Genomic DNA, 20,652 nt, shown 5'->3' on the forward strand with positions numbered 1-20,652 from the left:
CTACACTGGAATTTCGGTGACCCATGACAAGCGGTTCGTTATTTATGATAAGAAATAAGGTACCACTAGTATGTACCTCATTTCCAATCATATATACTGAACCGCTTGTCTTGAGTCACTGAAATTTCAGTGAAGTAATTGGATTCCTTGCCCCAATAATATATATAACTTTTGTTACCAGTGTGTTATTATTTTTGAGAAAAATGCAAAAATAGTCACAATTTACCACAGGTGTAGTACCCCTTAAAAAATGAAAAAATTATTCTATACTGATATTTTAGGGAACAACCCAAAAGATAGATGACATCCTGTAAAGATCAAAATAACAACAACCAATTAACCTTTAACCCCCTTAATTACATTTAATGTAAAAGGTAAGTTAACATTATTCGTCCCTTGGCATGTGTACTCCATGTACGTCATTCCACATAGACCAGACAATGGCAAGACATACGGCATTAGAAACTACTTAGAAGTCATCACACCTGAACAGGTTCCTACATGTCATAGCTGAAAATATGCTTATCAATAAGTATTTTCATTTTAGAATCTAATAGGCAAAATGGCATCTGAAGTATTTGGAGCTCTCTATCTGATCTTTTTTTACATCTGTGCAAACCGGTGTTAAAAGACTGAAACCCTTATGGGTAAGTTCTTTCAATGGGTTTCATAGACTATAGTACTCTAAACATCAAGCGCTTTCTACTCATTATGTTCCCTCTCTCATTCTCTCCCTCTTGATTGTGCTTCGTAGGTTGCACGCATAACACAACTGGCGCAAACTCATGACATGCAGTTGAATATAAGATGGGTCATTGGAATATGGCATCTCTAGCTATCTATCTCCTCTCTCTCTCTAATAGGCTGTGTAAAGATTTGAAATGTCTGGTGATATCAGTGATCATGGCGGTTTTAACAACTCTGTTTACTTAGCACTAGTCTGCAGGTGTCAACATTGAAATTTTCTGACAGTGTTACAAGTATTTACCGAGTATCACATTCAACTGCCTCAACTCGTTCCGTATTCGCTAAACTTGGTGAATCGCTTTCTTACACAGCAAAAATAAAAAAGCAAGCAAGGTGACAACAAGGACGGGGGAGAATAAATCCATAATTGCAACCCCTCAAGATTTATTGTTTTTGCCCACCCCTGTTTGTGCTACATTATGGTATGTCCCATCGTGTCAATAATAAGATGATTGACAGCAGGCCATATGTGCGTATAAGAGTCGGGTCTTACGGAGCCTATTTTAGTGACTACTTAATGCCACGCTCGGGTCGGTAAAATGAAATATCTCGCCCAAGGCTATGCACTTATTCTTGCATCCCAAAACCATCTCATTTGTATGCGCCAGGGCTTTCCTGATCTCACAACCTTCGCAAAAATCATTTGATTTTGCCATGGTTTTTTACCATCCCCATGCTTCAAACCCTACCATTTCGTATCTATACATTGGCCCTGATCCTAACAACATCTCAATTAAATTGAAATTTAAAAAAAGATCAAAATCATGAGATAGATCAATGTTTTATTTTGTCTTCAGCTATCAGCAATTTCATCAATTTACTATAACAGGTGGTACTTGGAACCATTTACTTAAACAAGTTAATTAATTTCATGAGCCCACTTCAATTTCTGAAATAAAATTGAAATTTTTTTTTATAGTAGATAGAATCAGACTAATTAAATTTGTAAAATTTCTAATAGCTTGAAATGAAACTGCTTTCATTTTCAAAAAATGGAAGTTGATATAAAATGATGTGGGTTTGTATTAATTAGATAGAAGAATATTGATGAAAGAATTGAATGGTTTATAAAATATACGGTGGTATAAATTGATTGGTATAATAGTAAATATTAGCTGTGTACTGAGGGTTCAACGTTAGAGGTGTGAATGACGGTTGCATCCCTTTGTTTCTTGAGTTGACCTATGGTGCATGCAGGTCTCTAAGGCAGTTGGTGTTTTTGTGTGGTATCTAGAGCGCATCTAGCATACAAGATTTTTTACTACCAGGGACATTGAAGAGAATGGAAATGGTAGCTAAGTGGTTATTGTTTAAGCTTTAATTTGAATTTAACCTGTTATTTTGCAGTTACGGTGTAAAATTGAAATATTTTTGTTTTAATGAAAAAAGTGGTGTTTACCTTTAAACTCAATTGGCATGGTGGAGTCACATATTTGTATCATATAAGCTTAATTGGAATTTTCACTGTTATTTTGCACATATGCTACGATGTAAGAAATTGACATATTTTCATTTTAGTGGAAAAAAGTGTTGTTTACTTTCAAACTGAATTGGCATGATGAAGTGATACCAATGTATTGGTAGCTATTTATACATATGCTATTGAATTCCACACATTTCATTTATATTTCATCTTCCTTAAATTGTTTTTCTATTCCTCGGTGAACTCCAAGCATTTGTGTGGAACCCCTAGACATACCTAAACCTCATTTACCATGCACAGTTTGGCCCCAAACTTTCCTCCATGCTCCAATATATTACTCAATAGAATTAACTTAAAATTTTGAGTGCTATTCTAATAGCTTGCAATTTCCCACAATTCCATAGTGCAGTGTAAGATTTAGGCATACAATTCCAAGATGTTCACCTATAAAAATCATTAAAAAAAACGTGCATTCTAAGGTAGAATTGAACCAACTGAAGTTTAACTTCTGGACGCTTTAAATATTAAGTATAAACTAGAATGGGCTATTCCATTTGAAATCCATACACCCCCTATGTAAGACATGACCTTAATCTCCCACACAGGGGGTGTAGATTTCAAATGTAGTCACCCATTCAGGTAACCTCATTTGATACCCCTCTTTTTTTTTGGGGGGGGGGGAGATTACGGTCATGTCACAAGGGGTGTATGGATTTCAACTGGAATGGCTGTTTGTGACTTTTTGTAGGTTTTTTTTTTTTGAATTTGGAACTTTTGGGCACATAAGAATTGAATTTGTCCTGAGCAAAATGGACTATTCTTTGGAAGGGGTGGGGAGGGGGTCAACTCTACACCTCTGGGCCCGTACTATTAAGGTACCAAAGATTTAGATTACAGACTGTGTTGTCATAGATATTGTGGACATACAAACCAGAACAAAGATAGCTTCGGATATATAATTGATTTATACATACAACATCTTCATTTTTGCATTGAAAGTGCAAGGACCAAATCAATATTCAACACTTTCCCACATTGCATTATGGGATATCTACCAATTGATGCAGATTTTGACTCATCTTCACTTATGTCATTACTTTTACCAAAATGACTTCTCGGCAGGAATGGATGACCCGAGCCTACGAGGAGAGGTCAATACTATATGCAGCATTTGTTGCGGAGCAATTTTTGAAATTGCCTTTTCCCGTTTAAGAAGCAGATCAAGCAAGCCCAAGCATGGCGTGTAAATCTCCCAGGCATGCTTATGATGGATGCTTTTTCATCCATTTTCTTGTTGTCATAATGAGAGAGAAAATGAAAAGACAAATTGGAATGGGAGGTCTATGTTCAAACAGATGAGGTTTAGCACTTGACAAGATTAAATATTATACAACGTTGCATGGCCAGCTAGTAAAATTTGAGCAATGCTTTCCAATTTTCTTGCTTGTTTACTTCGTTTCAAGCTGTAATTTAAATGAGGACTATCATTGATAGTCCTACATGTTTTCAAGTTATTAATGGGTAAAAAATGTATTTATAGTTCATCTTTGCATAAACTGGTTTATTTAGTATTCATAAGATCTATTTATATTAAATCATTTAATCTTTTTTGTAATATAGTTATATTTTCTCTATATATAAATTAATCAAATTTAAAATTTAAATAAATATATGAATTATCTAATTTATTGATAAGGTCAACAAAAATATGATTTAGAATGAGGACAATTATAATAGTAGTACAAAATCATACATTCAATTCAAGGGTTGGAGAGCCAGAAAAGGTTCCTTTGTAAGTTACAGCTTTCTGGTTCTCAACCCTCAAATTATTAATTAAGCACAAACTCTAATTATTATTTTAATTAAAGCAGAGTATTATAAATAAAGAATGAATCATGAGCTATAACAATATGTAATACATTTGTTTGACAAGAAAGATGACACTTTCAGGAAACCTCCTGATTTCAGGAAATTTTGCTCAGATTATCATTATCCTGTGCATTTAGTACAGGAAACTTTCAGCATTTTTTTCATTCATTTCATTATTTTGTGACAATGCCAAGAGGCATCATTGTGACAAGTACAAGAAGTACCAGCAAAACATTATTTTGAAGGTATATTCATTTGAGCTATTCTAGTTGAAATCCATACCCCCTATGGAAGGCATACCTTAATCTTCCACACAGGGTGTACATATCAAATGGAGTCACCCATTGAGGTAACCCGATTTGAAATTCACACTCCCTGTGTTGAAGATTAAGGTCATGTCTTCCATAAGGTGTATGGATTTCATCTGGAATAGTAGATTTTGTAAAGTAAAAAAGAAACATTGATTAATTAAGGAGGTACTACACCCCTCGATAAAAATGTGTCTATTTTTGCATTTTACTCAAAAACTAATAACACACTGGTAACAAAAGTTGTGTATATTATAAGGGCAAGGAGTCCAATTACTACACTGGAATTTCAGTGACCCAAGACAAGCGGTTGGTTATTTATGATAAGAAATAAGGTACCGCTAAGATGTACCTCATTTCCTATCATATGTACAGAACCGCTTGTCTTGAGGCACTGAAATTTCAGTGTAGTAATTGGATTCCTTGCCCCAATAATATACATAACCTTTGTTACCAGTGTGTTATTATTTTTTGAGAAAAATGCAAAAATAGTCACAAATATTCCACATGGGTGTAGTACCCCCTTAATCATATCACATTTGTAATCCCAAAATGCCAAATCAAAATATTTCCACTTCTACCATTACTAACTTTCTCAGTTCTTATAAGCTTTATCATCATCATCATCATCATCATCATCATCATCATCATCATCATCATCATCATCATCAGTCGGCCGCGGAGCAGGCGACTACAAGCTTTCTCCAACTGTTGCGATCTTGGGCTAGCGAAACAATTTTGTTTGGCTGCTGCATCCCTTCAGTATATCCCAGGAGGTTAAATCTCTATGTTCCTGGCATGTGATACTTGGTTGCAAAGTTATAAACTTTTTATATGTCCACTTTATGCTTTTGACTGTTATTTGCTTGCCCGTATCTCAATTTCATTATTGCTGACTTTAATCTGATTGAATGAATAAGCTAAGAATTATGTCACGATAATATTATTGTTTAGTCATGTCATGTAAGAGCTTAGAAAGACTTTCAAATATTACTTGATCTGATATTTCTGACTTATTTGGTTTTGGTGAGCTTTTATGTCAATTGTTTATGTATTTCATTGTCTTTTTGTTGCCTGTATCTCAATATTCACAATTGCTCACTTGGGTCTGATCGGATCCAGGATTGGAGATCAGATCACGTCACAAATGTTGATTCACTACTACTATCCCTAAACAACATTTTAAATAAACGTCTTGAGTAGTGAGCAAACATTCCTTGAAAACCTCAACATTTTCCGTGCTACTGAGAAGAGGGAGCTAAAGAAGGTAGAATCCAAGTCACCCTGGGGTCAATTGAAGCCCCGGGATATTTTCTTAGCTTATTCATGCAAACTTGCCTGCTAATACAAAAGGACAAGGATTATTGCTTTCTTTATTTTTTGTGTTTCTTTATTAAAACTGTTCCCTTTTTTTGATGGCGGAATCTAAAGAATTGAAATTTCGATGGTGTGTGTGTGACCAACTGGTGTATTTTTGTGGTGCATGCGGTAGTTCCTAAGCCGGGGTTCCTAAGTTGACATGCATCATTATAATAGCTCAAATATGTCAATAATTGTTCTATACTTATTATTAGTAGTGAATATTACATTGGATTGTGAAGTTGGCATCAGTCCTATTTGAAAATATAGGTTTGAAAAGTTCCCTTTTCAAAAAGGGTTGTGTGATTTTCATATTAAAGTAGTAGCACTCTGTGTGAACTTGTAAATTCTATTCATTGTAGGTTTGCCAAAATAATATCTGACTCAAACATGGTGCAACTAATATTAGGCCAAAAATAAAAGTCTGTCTCAGACACATTTGGTAAAAAAGCTAAGTGCTATGCTTTTTTATTTTTTTTATTTTTTGAAGAAAATGAGCTATACGATATGCGCTATTTTTTTACAGTCGTCAAGGCACAATATTTATGTATTTTTTGATATTCAAATACAGAAACATAGTGATAAACATACACAATGAATAGTTTTGCAATCTCGTTTACAATCATGGCAAAATGTGTACAAAAAACAACAACCAAACTGCAAAAAAGACAAAATTGGAGCGCGACACGATACTGAAAATATCAACAACAAAAAATGGGCAAAAATTTAAAAAAATAAAAATTACAGCCAACTCGTAGCGCTAAGCACTAAATTGGAATTCACATAGCAATGCTCGCGGGTGTCTGAGATGGACTTTTTTTTTTTTTTTTTTTTGAGTGAAATCGTTATTATTATTATTGTCTGAACGATTTGTATCTAGGCTTGTGTCTTTCAAAATGGTAAACTGCCCCCTCCATCACATTCTGTAAATATCCAACCACTCTTCATCGGTTGATAAAATGATTAAAAGTGAATGTGTTTAGAGCTGTATCCCTATCTTTATTATGCTTTATAAGATCATTATTAGATTGGTAACAAAATTGGGTTCCTAACATAGTTTTCTTTAACTTTTGTATTAATATAGGCTAAATGTGTATCAAGTATCATCAAGTATAAGATGGTTAACTTCTTATATTTTCTTTCTTTCCGACCCAGATTGAACCCTTTCTTGGCAGACTTGGAAGAAATTTGCTCCAGAATTCTCTATATGGGTGTTATACCAAAAGCTTTTAGCCTAATTGGTGTGGAATAATGTGAAATACTCATTAATATTTGTGGGATGTAAAAAGTGGACAAAATCAAATAATGGTTGTGGTTTAGAGAGTAAAAATAATAGCAAATCATAATAATCTATTTCTTAAGAATGGCTCAAATCTTGCCCACTGGTCTCATTTAATATAACTTGTATATTTCCTTTGAGATTTGTATCGGGACACTTAACAAAATTAAGAAATGTAGGATGATTATAATCAAATTTACACAGTTATTTGCATACCCTTAAGCGACCCGCCCATCAGCGACATGAAAAATATGGGGCCTTCGCCAACAGAAGTGTGCATAGCCCAATTTCCGTAATGGTCGGTGATAGAGACGAACTTTTGAACAAAACTGGGACTTTAAATAATTATTTTGGTGGCACGTGGGAATTGTGAAAGGCATGAGTTTAATTAACGAGCAAGGTGGGTCCACATGCCACAAAGCTGAAATAAGGTCGTGTGTTAATAACCCTCCATACAAAGCATCAGGCTTTTTGTTCGGCTAAATTAGGGATTGTTGTACAGTGACAAATTAGTTCTAAAATGCACCCGAAAGGCAGGAGTATAAATGGTGGATGGCAGGGGATTGGGCTAGGTTGTTTGGTTTGCGTGCTACAATTCGTTAGACCCTACAATTGAAATTGGCTTAATAAAGTACAACACAAATAAACTTGTTGACTTTAAAAATACATGAAAAGTACAGTTTATAGCAACATTGTTGCCTAAAGCCCTTTTGAGTTATGTGCTACCTCAAAATGCGTCGGATATCCTAGTTTTTGCAATATTTATGATATTTCTGAATTAAAAAAAAAAGGCTGTCGGTGGCATGCAATAGATTTGTATGGTGTAGGAATTTTGTCAAGAACTCTCATTCATTGCATCGAGATGTGAGGCTTCTATTTGTTCAAATAATGAGAAAATTTGAATTATTTTATCCTTTCTATCATTTTATTATTATAATTTTTGAAGAATTTCTAATGTATGATGTAGCAGTTTATTTTACATACAAAGATATTTGAAAAAATTATGATTGTGATGATGAATATGGCATATTTGGTGATGATTGCTGCTCTATTAAGTCATAAACTGATTCTGTTATTAGGATATATCATTCCTATTTTCCTAAATGATATTCAGCATCGACCCAGTTGGTATTTATGTAAACTACTTTTCATGAAGCTAAGGGAGGTTCAAGCCCATAGCTGGAATTTATTTTGGGAGGGTGCAGGGAGCTTTAAGGGAAAAAATTAAATTTTCCTTCAAAAAAGGACTGATTTAATAAGGGCTGATTTTCAATATTTTTTACAGAAAAAAGTTTCATTTTCTTTTTCAGATTGCACTGTCCAATTGGCTTTGAGGAGGTTAATTACAATATGCTTATCGCGATAACTATAGTGCTGATAAATATAAATACACACACACTTGGCCAAAAGAATGACTAGTACACAGAGATACAGAAGAAAGATGACAGAAACACCAAGTAATTTCAATTGCTGAACCACCTATTTTAGCATTATATGCACATGGACATTTACTTTTTAACTTTAAAGTATATGACACAAACTAGGGCAAAAATGTATACCTGCTTTTAATGAAATTAAAGTTCATCTATTAATGGCAAGCACATGACGATGTGATGGTTATAAATGCAGCAACACACATCAAAAGAACAGCCCTAGCTGCAATAGGGATGAAAAGGAGAAAGATCCAGGCAAAAACAAAGAGCCTCGTCACTTACTGCACCACGTCTATTAAACATGTGTGGTCATTCATTAATGGCAACTCAAAAGACAAAAGGAGCAGCTCATTGAGCTTGGTTTAGAAAACACCACTTAAGGTCAGTAAGATCATTTACTCTTATTTCTAGCAGTCGGTTGGCTTGACTGAGATGGCCAGCGGAATTTCGGCAGGCAGCGTTTAACACTCCAAGGCAGCCGTGCGTTGAGCTGTGACTACGCAAATAGGCAACTCATTAAGACTGTGGGTGCGAGAGTTCACGATGACTTCACCGTGCAAAAATGAATCGCAAAGTAAAAGGTGCCACACGTTTCTTGCTGCATTGGTTCATTTGCGCTCGTTGACGGCAAGGATTCGGCAATTAGGTCTAATTCTGCATCAAGGATTCTCCACTAGTTGTCTGCGTTTGGTGTTATCAATATGGCTGTCTACAAGACCATACGCTACCCATACTGTGCTATTAATAACCTCCTTACATTAATTTGAATCAAAATGCTTCACAGGGACATTAATGTTGTGCTTATAAAAACAAATGCTGCAAGTCTAATCAATATATATTTGTACCAAATAATTACCCTATATATTATCAAGTTAGGGACCATTCACAAACACTTGTTATGGGGGGCCTGATGCAAAAAAAATTCATCACGAAAATATTTTGGGCCCCCCTTTACAGACCTCAAAAATTTCAGAGCCCCCCCCCCCCTTTTTGGCATGAAAATTATGGGTCAACCCCATAGAAAAGCATATAAACTCAATTTTCCAAGGAAAATGTGTGGTCATTTTTTCAGGGCCCCCTTTTTGCATCAGGCCCCCAACAAGTATTTGTGAACAGTCCCTTAGTAGACTATAACAGGTTGTGTTGGTTTAATATAGTAACTAGCACCTGCATTAGAAGCCTACATCAAATTTTACATTCTGTTGAAATTGATTGAATAGCAAATGTGACAAATGGAATTAAATATAAAACAAAATGACTGCCCAAGTTATGTACATCCCTCTTTTAGTATGATCAAATTACTTTGATTTTTGTGTGGACCAAGATCTTTGTGAGGGATGAGATGATGTCGATGAAGGGAAAAACACAAATAAAATGTAAACCTAGTAAAATCAATGGTAACCTCAGAATTATTATTGATGATGATGTTGACAATTATGATGATGATGAGAATGATGATGATAATGATGATATATGATGATGATGCCCATAATAAATTTACCATTTTATAAACATTCCATTTTACTAAAACCACATCAAAATGGAATCATAGTTCCTGAGATATGAATAATGATAGCTGCCCTTAAAATAGGAAACACAAGAAAACTGCCTCCTTGATTTGTACGAATCTAAACATTCATTTCTACGAGACACGACTCGTCAAACTTGCTCACATTGCATATAGCCTCGTTATATCTCTTGACCTTAATTTTACCGCTACCAAATGATTTTACAAAATGTATAAGTAATCCCCATAATCATGTTTATGTTCTCCCCGATACTGAGCATGGCATTTTGACTCTTCTCCCTCTTTGTCGTCTGTGTTCGTTTGGATCCGTGCGAGTCTCATGCCATGACGTATGCGTGTAATTACCTCAATGACTCGTCTTTTCAACAGCACGTTGGCAATAATTAGCTCAGCGATAGCACAGATAATGCACTCCTGAGGTGCAGTATTGGGAGTTGTGTTCAGATGTTAGTTCTGGAGTCTTGTGGAATAGGTAAAAATTATACATTCAGGGGCAAGTAAATGATGATTTCAGCTAAATGGGTGATATTTTTGGAATAATTTGCCCAAATTTAAACCAGTGACATGTGTATATAGCTAGTACATTAGGTTTTAACATCCTATGCATAAATGTGCCCAAAAAGGTCAAAAATTGTAAGGAAATTAAGCAAAAATGAACATACAAAATGGTTAAAAGTCCAATGAAGAAGCCATAAGTCCACTATTACATACATGCATATTATATCCTCAAAAAAAGCAACATTTTGGAGAGCCAGGATTCTAAAATGTAAATCCTGGCTATGAACCAGCTTAAATAATGCTGAATTGAGGTATATAGAAATATGACCTAAAACTGTGCAAACCTCACGTCAAGATGTCATTATGTACTAGCCTACATACAATCATAAGAGGTAAACTAATAGCCCATTGTATTAATTACTCATAATTGTCACAGTTTCGCCAACTGAAGCTTGCCAAACAGAATTATGATCAAACCACAGCCGATCACAAGAGTTGAAAGAACTCGATGGCATTCCAAACGTGACTTTTTCCACCAGTAAATGTTCACACTCACAGGTGTTTAATCTCAATCAATGACCATTATACTGTACTCTTATCAAACGCCTATTTAAGAGGACAATTTAAAGTACAAACAATGGCAAAGCGAATCGGTAACATAAAAGACAAGCGTTGGAATTGTTCTGTGGATTCTGCCATAAGAATAGAACCACCATGAATTAAAGCCCTCCCACAAAGGAACTACAATGCACTATTAATCAGACACAATTTTTCTGCGAGATTACCATTGAATGTACTCACACATTGTACTACTGTCAAATCACCATATATCGCACAGATTGTGCCACCTTTAGCTTATCAAAAGCTTTAGCCCAAAAGAAAAAGTTATTTTTCTTGCCCGAAGGCCTCAAAAACAGATTTTTGGTAACATTTAGGCCTTTTATATTACGCTGAAAGCAAATATATGGCTGCCGAAGGTGACATGTTTGTTTTTCGATTGTGGTAAAAGTGCAATGGGTTTTGCAATCAGGAAAGAGGTTTGGCCCGGTGGTTTAAAGCGCTGTGTTTACAAGAGGAGAGTGATTGTACATATAGAAGGGAGGTGAAAGAGGCAGTGCACCTTATGTTGGGACAAATTATTAAAACTGATCTTTTTAGCTACTTTATGTCCCCTATGATTTATGATTGTGTAAAAAGCCAAAACCGGAAATAGGAAACGGTTTTAGTACAGTATAGAGTCAAATTATCTTGGGGGATGTGGAATAGAGGTGTTCTACCTTTGTCCAACTTTCCGAAATCACGACAGATGTATATTTTCATCATCGTCGTCGTCGTCATCATCATCATTGTCATCGTCGTCATCGTCATCATCATCATCATCATCATCATCATCATCATCATCATCATCGTCATCGTCATATCATCATCATCATATTTTCACCATCATGGTACTTTCATCATCATCATCATCCGCATATTTTCATCATCATCATCTTCTTTCTGCTGTCATCATCCTCATCATTATCATGAGCATCTTTTACAGACCAAATAGGAATCCATCATAATCAATTGTTTGTCATAAAAGAAACAAATAACCTTCCAAATAAGAATATCATACAGGCCCCAGTGTGAAGTAATTATATTACCTACATTTTATCATAAGTATCAATAATTGGTGCTTTCATAATCATATCTTGATTAGTATGTCTTACCTTTACTAATTAACTCATTCGTTGAGCAATTGTCAATGAATGAATTAATTGTTAGGAGAAATATCAGATGGTGAAGCTGATTATTGCACATAACATTCCCCATTTTTTTAGAACAATGCTATAATAAAGGAAGAAATGTGCATTACATGTATTACACTGTTATTGTATGTTTAGAAAGTATGGAAAAGCAATGCTTTAGATTAGATAAATATGTTTAAATTCTAAATACTTGATTACGTTTTAGACATGCTGTTCTCTACATGTAATCCAAGCACCATTTTGTCAATTCTTTCTATAATCAGGGGTTGTAGGTGTGGATTTATCCACAACAATTTTTGTTTTATTGTCATTTTAGGTTAGCATAATGTCCTTTACATGATCTTTTTTGTGTTGTTGTTGTTTGTTGTTGCTGCTGCAGGTGGTGGTGTTGTTGTTTTGGGGAGTGGCAGACTTCCACTGAAAAACAAATTATAGAAATGAAATGACATTTATAAGACGCACATTTCAAAATCCTTCCAGGAAAAATTTTGTCAGAAGTGGATGAAAATGATAAATGCATTTATAGCTGGAATTTTCAATAAGAAAATAGTCATCAATATTATTTAAACAATGGATGGCCCTCACGTGAGAAAGCTATTATTTTATTTTTAGATATTATTTGATTGCTGTATTTTTGCATTGTTCTCTCAAAATCATGTGTCACTGCATGTGAATCTTCTATTGAAGGCAAGGTGAAGCCTTGTTCTCACAAATGTCTGAAACATAAAATGCATCTAAAATATTGTCAAAACCAATGATGTACTCTTTGTAGAAAAGGGACCAAATATTAAAAAGTATATTAGGTAGATGGTGTAGTAAATATCATGATCATATTGACTGATATTGTTATCAAGAACCGCAGAACATATTGAACCATTAGTGCAATATTTGTCTTCTATAGAATCTCTGCATGCGGGCTGTTTCATAAAGTGCTTCTTTGAACTGGAAAACTAATAAAAATGAACTGTCAAAATTGACGCTCCTGTCATTAAAACAATAAAACAAAAGATATTTTAAGAGGAAAAAAACAAAATCATCAATTAGGTTAATAGAAAACTGTACAATGGATATTGTTGAGAATTGTTTTTCTTATGTGACATCAGCTCAGACAGTGGCTAACCTTAGTGGGGGAGAGAAGTGTTTGCATAAATTGCCATTTAATTGCAACAATACTGGCATGAGAATCAAAGTGAATTATTTTCTGCCTGTTTGCACATCGTGGACTGACTGACTGACTGGCCTTAGGAGCTACTGTGAGAAAGAATAGGGGACAAAAAGAAACATTCAGTTGTATAGGAACAATGTGTGCTATGGGTTACTCAGAGTATCAACATAAGGTAGGAAAATGGTATTGATGGTATTGAATATAGGGGTGCACTCTGTGTGGGGGGTAGGGTGGGGTGTGTGTGTGTGATTGCCAGCAAACGAGGACTCGCATTTAAACCATGGACCACTCTGCAATGGGGGACCGTCCTTGGTTCCTGGAGGTCTGCAAACGACCAAAATTGCCTGACTAATGTATTTGCGAAATATGTCCTCTATCGTATGTGAGATATAACGTCCGCAGTTGCAATGCTAAATTTCATACACACACAAATACACAAACAAAATTGCGGAAAACATCCTGGATATGTCGATTGAGTACAGATTCAGATGGCCACGTTTGCATATTCCTAAACGGCATCCAGGTTTGGAGGCAATTACACATGGAGATGTGTGTGTTAATGTTTGTGTATATGAGCGTATGAAGTGTGCATATGTCACCATTTTATTGAAGATCATAATGACCTTTTTACCACTATCATACTGGTCATCACCTATGGTTTCACATACTGGAGAGATTTCAATTTTTTGCATCAGACAATGTGTATAAAGTGGATGGTTTGTATCATTTTCATGTGCTTTTAATTTCAGTTCATTTCTGAATTCTTAAGTAAACATGATAAATAAGCTTACTACTTAAAATTAGTTTCATGCGTTTAATTTGTGCAAAGTTAAAGGTCCAAACTTGGTGCCAAAAATAAACTGGCCGTAAAAAATATGAACATAAGTATTTGGGCCAATGGCTTCATAGTGCGTAAAAGGTTACATGTTATCAGTGCGAACATCCCATGAACTTCACACACCTTTTTATTTTTTGACTACCACATATTTTGCCCCCCCCTCCTGCTGAGAGACGTTTCCCCGTCGTCTTGTCTGTTTTTATTCTAATTACTAGGATGCACACACAATTGTCTACTTGTGCAAAGTTCCCGACGGGGTATCATCGCTAGGCTGGTCTGAAGTCTTACACATGGTGTGAAGTAGTAATTTGTGGACGGTCACTTCTGTTAGCATGTAGCTACTCAGCGCATTTTATAAGTGCTTTATTGTATAGGCGATAATATTTTGAGATAAAGCATCAAGTTAATCGTTACACATTGGGATTCTATACATTGGAGTAAAGTTAATAGTGGAAAGATGCGAGATGCCGAATTCTGTCTTAACCCCCTGAGCACTACCTGCCGATCTAACATTGCCTCTGATTGGTAAATTACATGATATCTTCATTTTAATCACCAATCAGAATGGAGTTTTGCAAATAATTCACCCCAATTTTTTAGTGTGGTGAAATTATTCTAACAATGTTGCTGATTGGTCCAATTAATAATGAAAACTCCTTTTTGACCAATAGGCAGGTAGTTCTCATGGGGTTAAATTGGTGTGAGTATTTGTATGTGTTGATGTTGCAATGATGGTACAGATGATCATCTTAACTTTCGTTCAGATCTTCATATTGATATGCTATGTTTTGTGATAGATGTTGGTCTATAATAAAATCTAAAATATATATATTTATATTAAAAAAATGGAACCGAGTGATTGAACTTTGAGTGAGACTATCCAAGCACTCTATAACATCGCTGGTCAGCTGAGTAAGCTTAGGTGCGATACCAGGCAATTTGCCAAATCAGTGCAAGACCGTAGGTTCGTTAGACAGTAGGGGGTTTGGAACGTCGCTGGCACAGCTGCGGGATACCTTTATGCGTTGTTGCTTTTCTTCCCAGCATGCCACAGTTGGGCGGCTACGTAGGCCTACTGTATATTGGGTTATTAGCGGTGGGTTGTAAGTGTGAGTTTTTTAATGACTTTTGATTTGAGGATTTACTGTGGCTTTAGAAAAATGAGAAAATTCTGCTAACATGAATCACTTGTCCACGGTATTAGATTAGTTGTGTAAGTTTCTTGTAAAATGTAAGAATTGCTTGAATAATGTTTGTTGATGATATGTCTTATGCCATAAGCCACAGCTTCACATCTACCATATAAGAGATCAGAGCTGCCAACTCTCCCTCTTTTCGCAGGAGACTCCCTACTTTTAAACCTTCAGAACCCTGAATTTTTGGTCATCTCCCTGAAAAGGAAATGGTTTCGTCCATTAAGATGTACACATTTTGACAAATTTCCCTGATTGCAACAGGAAATCTCCCTTTTTTCAAGATTCAAATGTTGGCAGCTCTGAGAGATTGATTTTAATCAAAAACCTAGGGCTGCATTGTTTAAATCTAGACCATTGAAAAATATATAAAGTACAATATACATCATTTTGCATGTGACACAAGCATCATAATGTACTTATAGTTAGCAAAGCATTTGTATCTATACATCCTTCTGCTTTGCCTTGTTGCCAACTGATGCAACCAAAGTAAAGGGAGGTATAATACTAAGGGATGAATGCTGCAGTTACATCCATTTGGTATACTAGGATTAGATCGTATGCAATCTTTGCTAGGCATCTCTACCGCAATCCTCGCTTCTCCCAGCTCTAGATGCTGTTGTTGGCAATCCTCATTTGATATGATCATAGTACACTGAAGGATCGCAAACATGCTCACCTGGCATGGCAAAGTTCTTTAACACCAATATTCTTGTATGTTCACAGAATGACCTATGCTGAGTTGGGTACAAAAACTCATACTCAACATAATAGTGTCATATTTTGAGCCATGATTGTTAATAGAGGTCATTGAACTGCACCACTGACAGTGAGGCTATTTTTGTTTGATAGTGGTAGTTGTTGCCCAGCTGGTCGGTCGTTCCATTGGTTGTTTGTACTGAACCATACATAGGATTCATTCTTACCATGTCTCTAAACTTGTTCGCTAGATTCCCACAAGGGTATTTCTATTGCACAGCTATTCCACACATACTCCACTTGAAGGTGTTCAACCACGTCTTCATGAGGAAGGGAACGTCTCGGAAATATAGACAAATATTATTCCAGCAAAAAAAAATGCTTATAACAAGTATTGTCTGATGATTTTTCAAATCTTTCATGAGAGGTTTATAAGTTAAATTTGTACTTATCAAAATGATAGGATTTGTAATAAAAAGGTTGCACATTATTAATGTTCCAAGTGCTCAAAGAATAACACTTAATGTCTACCTTAAATCGTAGTAAAAGACACTTTTTCTAGAGCCACACCTTAAGAATGGAACTCCTTGTTGTATTGCTTTAAATCAAAACAAACAGTGGTGAGAGGGAAGCAAAAATATTTGAAGGGACAGACTTAGTTTTCTATCACGATGATTGGAAGTGGCAGGAAAGTATTTCATCCTTTGTATTATTTAAATATTTATTGTGTGAAAATACCCTACTAGAGCAGAGAACATCAGAAATTGATGAGTGAAGCTGAATTTACACTCCATTGATGAGCGACGAGCGATTAGTTTTTAGCGAATAAGATAGCGTGCTTTTTGTTGCGTTGGGAAAAGCATGCTATGTGATTGGTCTAATACCAATCACGCATCACCCAGCGAGGGGAGTATGAATTCAGTTTGAGAGAGGAGGCTCATTCCATGCCCATCATTTCCAGAATTATGGAAAAATTTATAATTTTATATGTAAGAGATAAAAAGCAGAGCACAAATAGAAAAACCTGCCATGGATAGGTTGATGGATTGGAAGACTATGCTCTTGATATTGTGTGGACTCGAACCCAGGCCACAGGTATTCAAGAGAAAGTGCATTAACCAATGACAACCCCACATACCCATGTACCAGATTTGTCACAATACCAACATGCTATACTCCCTCCCCTTTCCTCTTCCCTTCCCTCTCCTCTCCCTCTCCCTTTCCCTGCCCTTTCTCTCCTCCCTTTCCTTCTCCTTCTTCTTCTCCCACTCCCTCCCCTCCCCTCTCCTCCCTTTTCCTCTCCTTCCCCTTCCCCTCCCCCTCTCCCCAAAGGAACCACCAAATACATTAGTTCATGTCTTGCAGAATGACTTCCAATGTATGTCATTACTCATTACAGCACATCTTCCCATGTTTCTAAGACATGATTTGTCATGGGTGTGTGATAATACCAAACTTTGAGTGAAAAGAATAATTTGTCATGATGACACCCACCCTGCCACTATGCCAGGTGGCTTTCCCATACCAAGTTATAGCATTGTGCCTTGTCCCTTTATAATGTGAGTGAGTCTTGCACCCAGTGTCATAGTTTGGCAACGGCCTACATTAGGGGTGTCAAGTCATTAACTGTGGAATAACCAAGAGCACAGTGGCTGAGTGTAGAAGGGTGTACATACAATTGACAGGGTTAGTTTTTCGTACGTAGACGTTAACGTGCGACATCATTAAAATTTCAATTTTATGTGACGTAATCAAATTTAGTGAACCTTGTACAGCACTATATGTATATGGTACTTCAGTCTTACAAGCCATTCTTATGAAAATAATTCTTAGTGCTGACATTGTTGGGGTTGGTGCACATTATAATGACATCACACATTCATGTGCCGAGTTCATGTTCGAAAAATTCTGTCAAACAACTCATTTTTGGTAATTACAGTTTCTGATCATATATTTGCAGGATTGGATTGTGAATTTTTTTAACTAATTTGGAAAAACATGCAATTAAATATGTAACATAAGAACTCTGCTCTCCTATGATGCAATTGGGCAAAACAAACCATGAGGGTATACCTTCCTTTGGAGGGGACATCCATTAATCAGCTACACCTACAATTTTGCCCAACCCCCTAAAATCTCCCCCAAAAAAAACAAACAAACACTGTAACTGTTAGCAACATGTGTTTCTAAGTTGAAATTAATCAAGTTTTCCTGTTCTTGGTAAAGGATGTACTGGATTCTTTCTGAGGTTAATAGCATTATTTTATTGAAAGCATTTTTATTTGCAAATGGCTTTTGAGAAGATAGATGTGTTGTCCTTTTCCTGAAATCTTGTGTTAAAGTAGCAAGCTTCCTGCTATCTGTCCATGGGGTGTTTTGTTTATCCGGTTATTTTTAAACTGTAGGCCTAGGTCTTCTCAATTTGCCAACGACTTCCTTACTCTTAAGGGATCTAAAATGAAGCGTTTATTATGCGTTTCGACAGTATTTTTGTGGGACATGAGAGCACCTCGGACCTATCGAATTGCATTCTGAATCTGAAGCATGTCTTTCTGATATCAAATAATTTTCATTTTTGAAAATCACAATATAATACAAATTTTATGACAAATTATAAAAATTTGATATTTTTCAATTTTTGATATATAACAGTCCTCGAAGTAAATTATATAAATCTAATGATATATTCTTATAGTGTATGTAGCAGGGAGGAAAAGCCGACGGTCAATTGAAAATTTTGACCTTTCATATTGAAGATATGGATTTTTTTCCCAAAAAGACCTAATTTTTTTTTGTGTTTTGGGAAAAAAATCCATATCTTCAATACGAAAGGTCAAAATTTTCAATTGATCGTTGGCTTTTCATCCCACCTACATACACTTTAAGTATAAATCATCAGATTTATAAGGTTTACTTCAAGTACTGTTAAATATCAAAAATATCAATTTTTAATGATTTGCCATAAAATGTGTATTAAATTGCGAATTTCAAAAAATCAAAATTATTTGATATCAGAATGACATTCTTCGTATTCAGAATGCAATTCGATATGTCTGATGTGCTCTGATGTCCCAAAATAAATACTGTCCAAACGTTCATACCCCAGCCCTTAAAGGACAATTCAGTGATCTTAGCGAAAGTATAAAAAAAATTATGTATAAATTGCTTAAAAGTGAAGGATAAAGGCGCAAAAACTGAATTTTGATAATTTGTGTGATTTTGGAATAAGCAAATAACTGAATAAGCCTTTAATGACCATAATTTTGTATGCGTTTTCCTTCATGTACAAAACATATGCAATTTTTCTGTGTGTAAAACTCTACTGCAAGCACTCTAGCTTCAAATTTGGTTCAACATAAATACCTGTTGCCTTAAAATTTCCGTTAGTAAACTTGCGCTAAAAGTATGTATTTCTGAAGTAAAATTGATTTTGAGTATAGGTAAGAAGTGTGTGAACTGAGGTTGTGAGGCTGACAGAGAGAATTCCCTGGTTGAACTGGTTAGCCATACAATCAATAACAGACAAATACCAACTAATGTAGCATTGCATTACTGTGAAACAACTCCGGCAACGGGGGTTGACCAAAATTATGACGTTCCCTCATGTTGCGCAAACAAATAGACGTGCTCTGTGCTGTAAACTCGGTCGGTTTAAGCTTCTACGAAAAACGAGGTTAGTTTTACTCTCTCGTCGCTGGTGGTAAGATTTGTGTATTGAGAGTTGACTATTTTATGGCCATTTACGGTGACAAGGCAAAGAAGCGTTTAGAACAAACATGGTCATGGCTTCATTTTGTCGTCTGTTTTAATGCGACATTTCACAAAACCATGAAATGATCGTTTGTTAATAGCCTGTAAAAATAAACAAATGGTGTTGCTGGGACTGAGTGAGATGACTGTGACTTTGGTCATATAGGGATAGGGGAAGCAATGTGGTAAGATGAATTCCATGTGCTTATGCTTACTTCAGTATAGAAGTGCGGCAGTGTTTGGAAACTAAAAATATTAGTTTTGTGCAGAAACTAGTATGCACATTGTTTTTGCCCAAAACATCATGATAATAGTGTGTTCTCTTTATTCCCATCTATGATGTACAATATATGGTATCTGATTTTGGGTATCAACATGATGAAGTCTATCTGCCTCCTATATGTGTTACCTGTTAGAGCTCAGGTTCTGAGTCCAGATCAGTCTTCAATAGAGTGGTTTATAAACCATCAAATACCCTCTATTCAGGTATTATCAGAGTTAATAGACTAGTGACCACAGCCAGGTGGTATGGGGGTGCATTCTTAGTTGACCACTGGGAAGAGATGGTCACTGGACTTATGCAGTCATTTGACTTTCGCCATCTGAGAAAGACTCTTATATAAGAGCTGCACCTGTATAGGAAGTATTCAAAGCCATTGATTCTACCTGTGGTGTCATTGATGACTACATATCATAATGTTATGATAGAAGCCATGATGCTTATGTTATTACAGTGTTTTCTTTGCTGCATGAAATATTTCAATTTTTTACCTAGCTGATATTAATATTTTATAAGTAAGACCAATCATAAG

At 35.6% G+C, this 20,652-nt stretch overlaps 1 protein-coding gene across 14 annotated transcripts in view; it reads left to right on the plus strand.

Moving 5' to 3' along the window:
• The window catches only part of LOC140138091 (protein phosphatase EYA1-like), a 351,231-nt gene that overhangs the window by 231,088 nt on the left and 99,491 nt on the right, over positions 1-20,652 (plus strand). The window lies entirely within an intron of this gene.

This window comes from Amphiura filiformis, chromosome 17 (assembly GCF_039555335.1).
Source record: "Amphiura filiformis chromosome 17, Afil_fr2py, whole genome shotgun sequence".
Lineage (NCBI taxonomy): Eukaryota > Metazoa > Echinodermata > Ophiuroidea > Amphilepidida > Amphiuridae > Amphiura > Amphiura filiformis.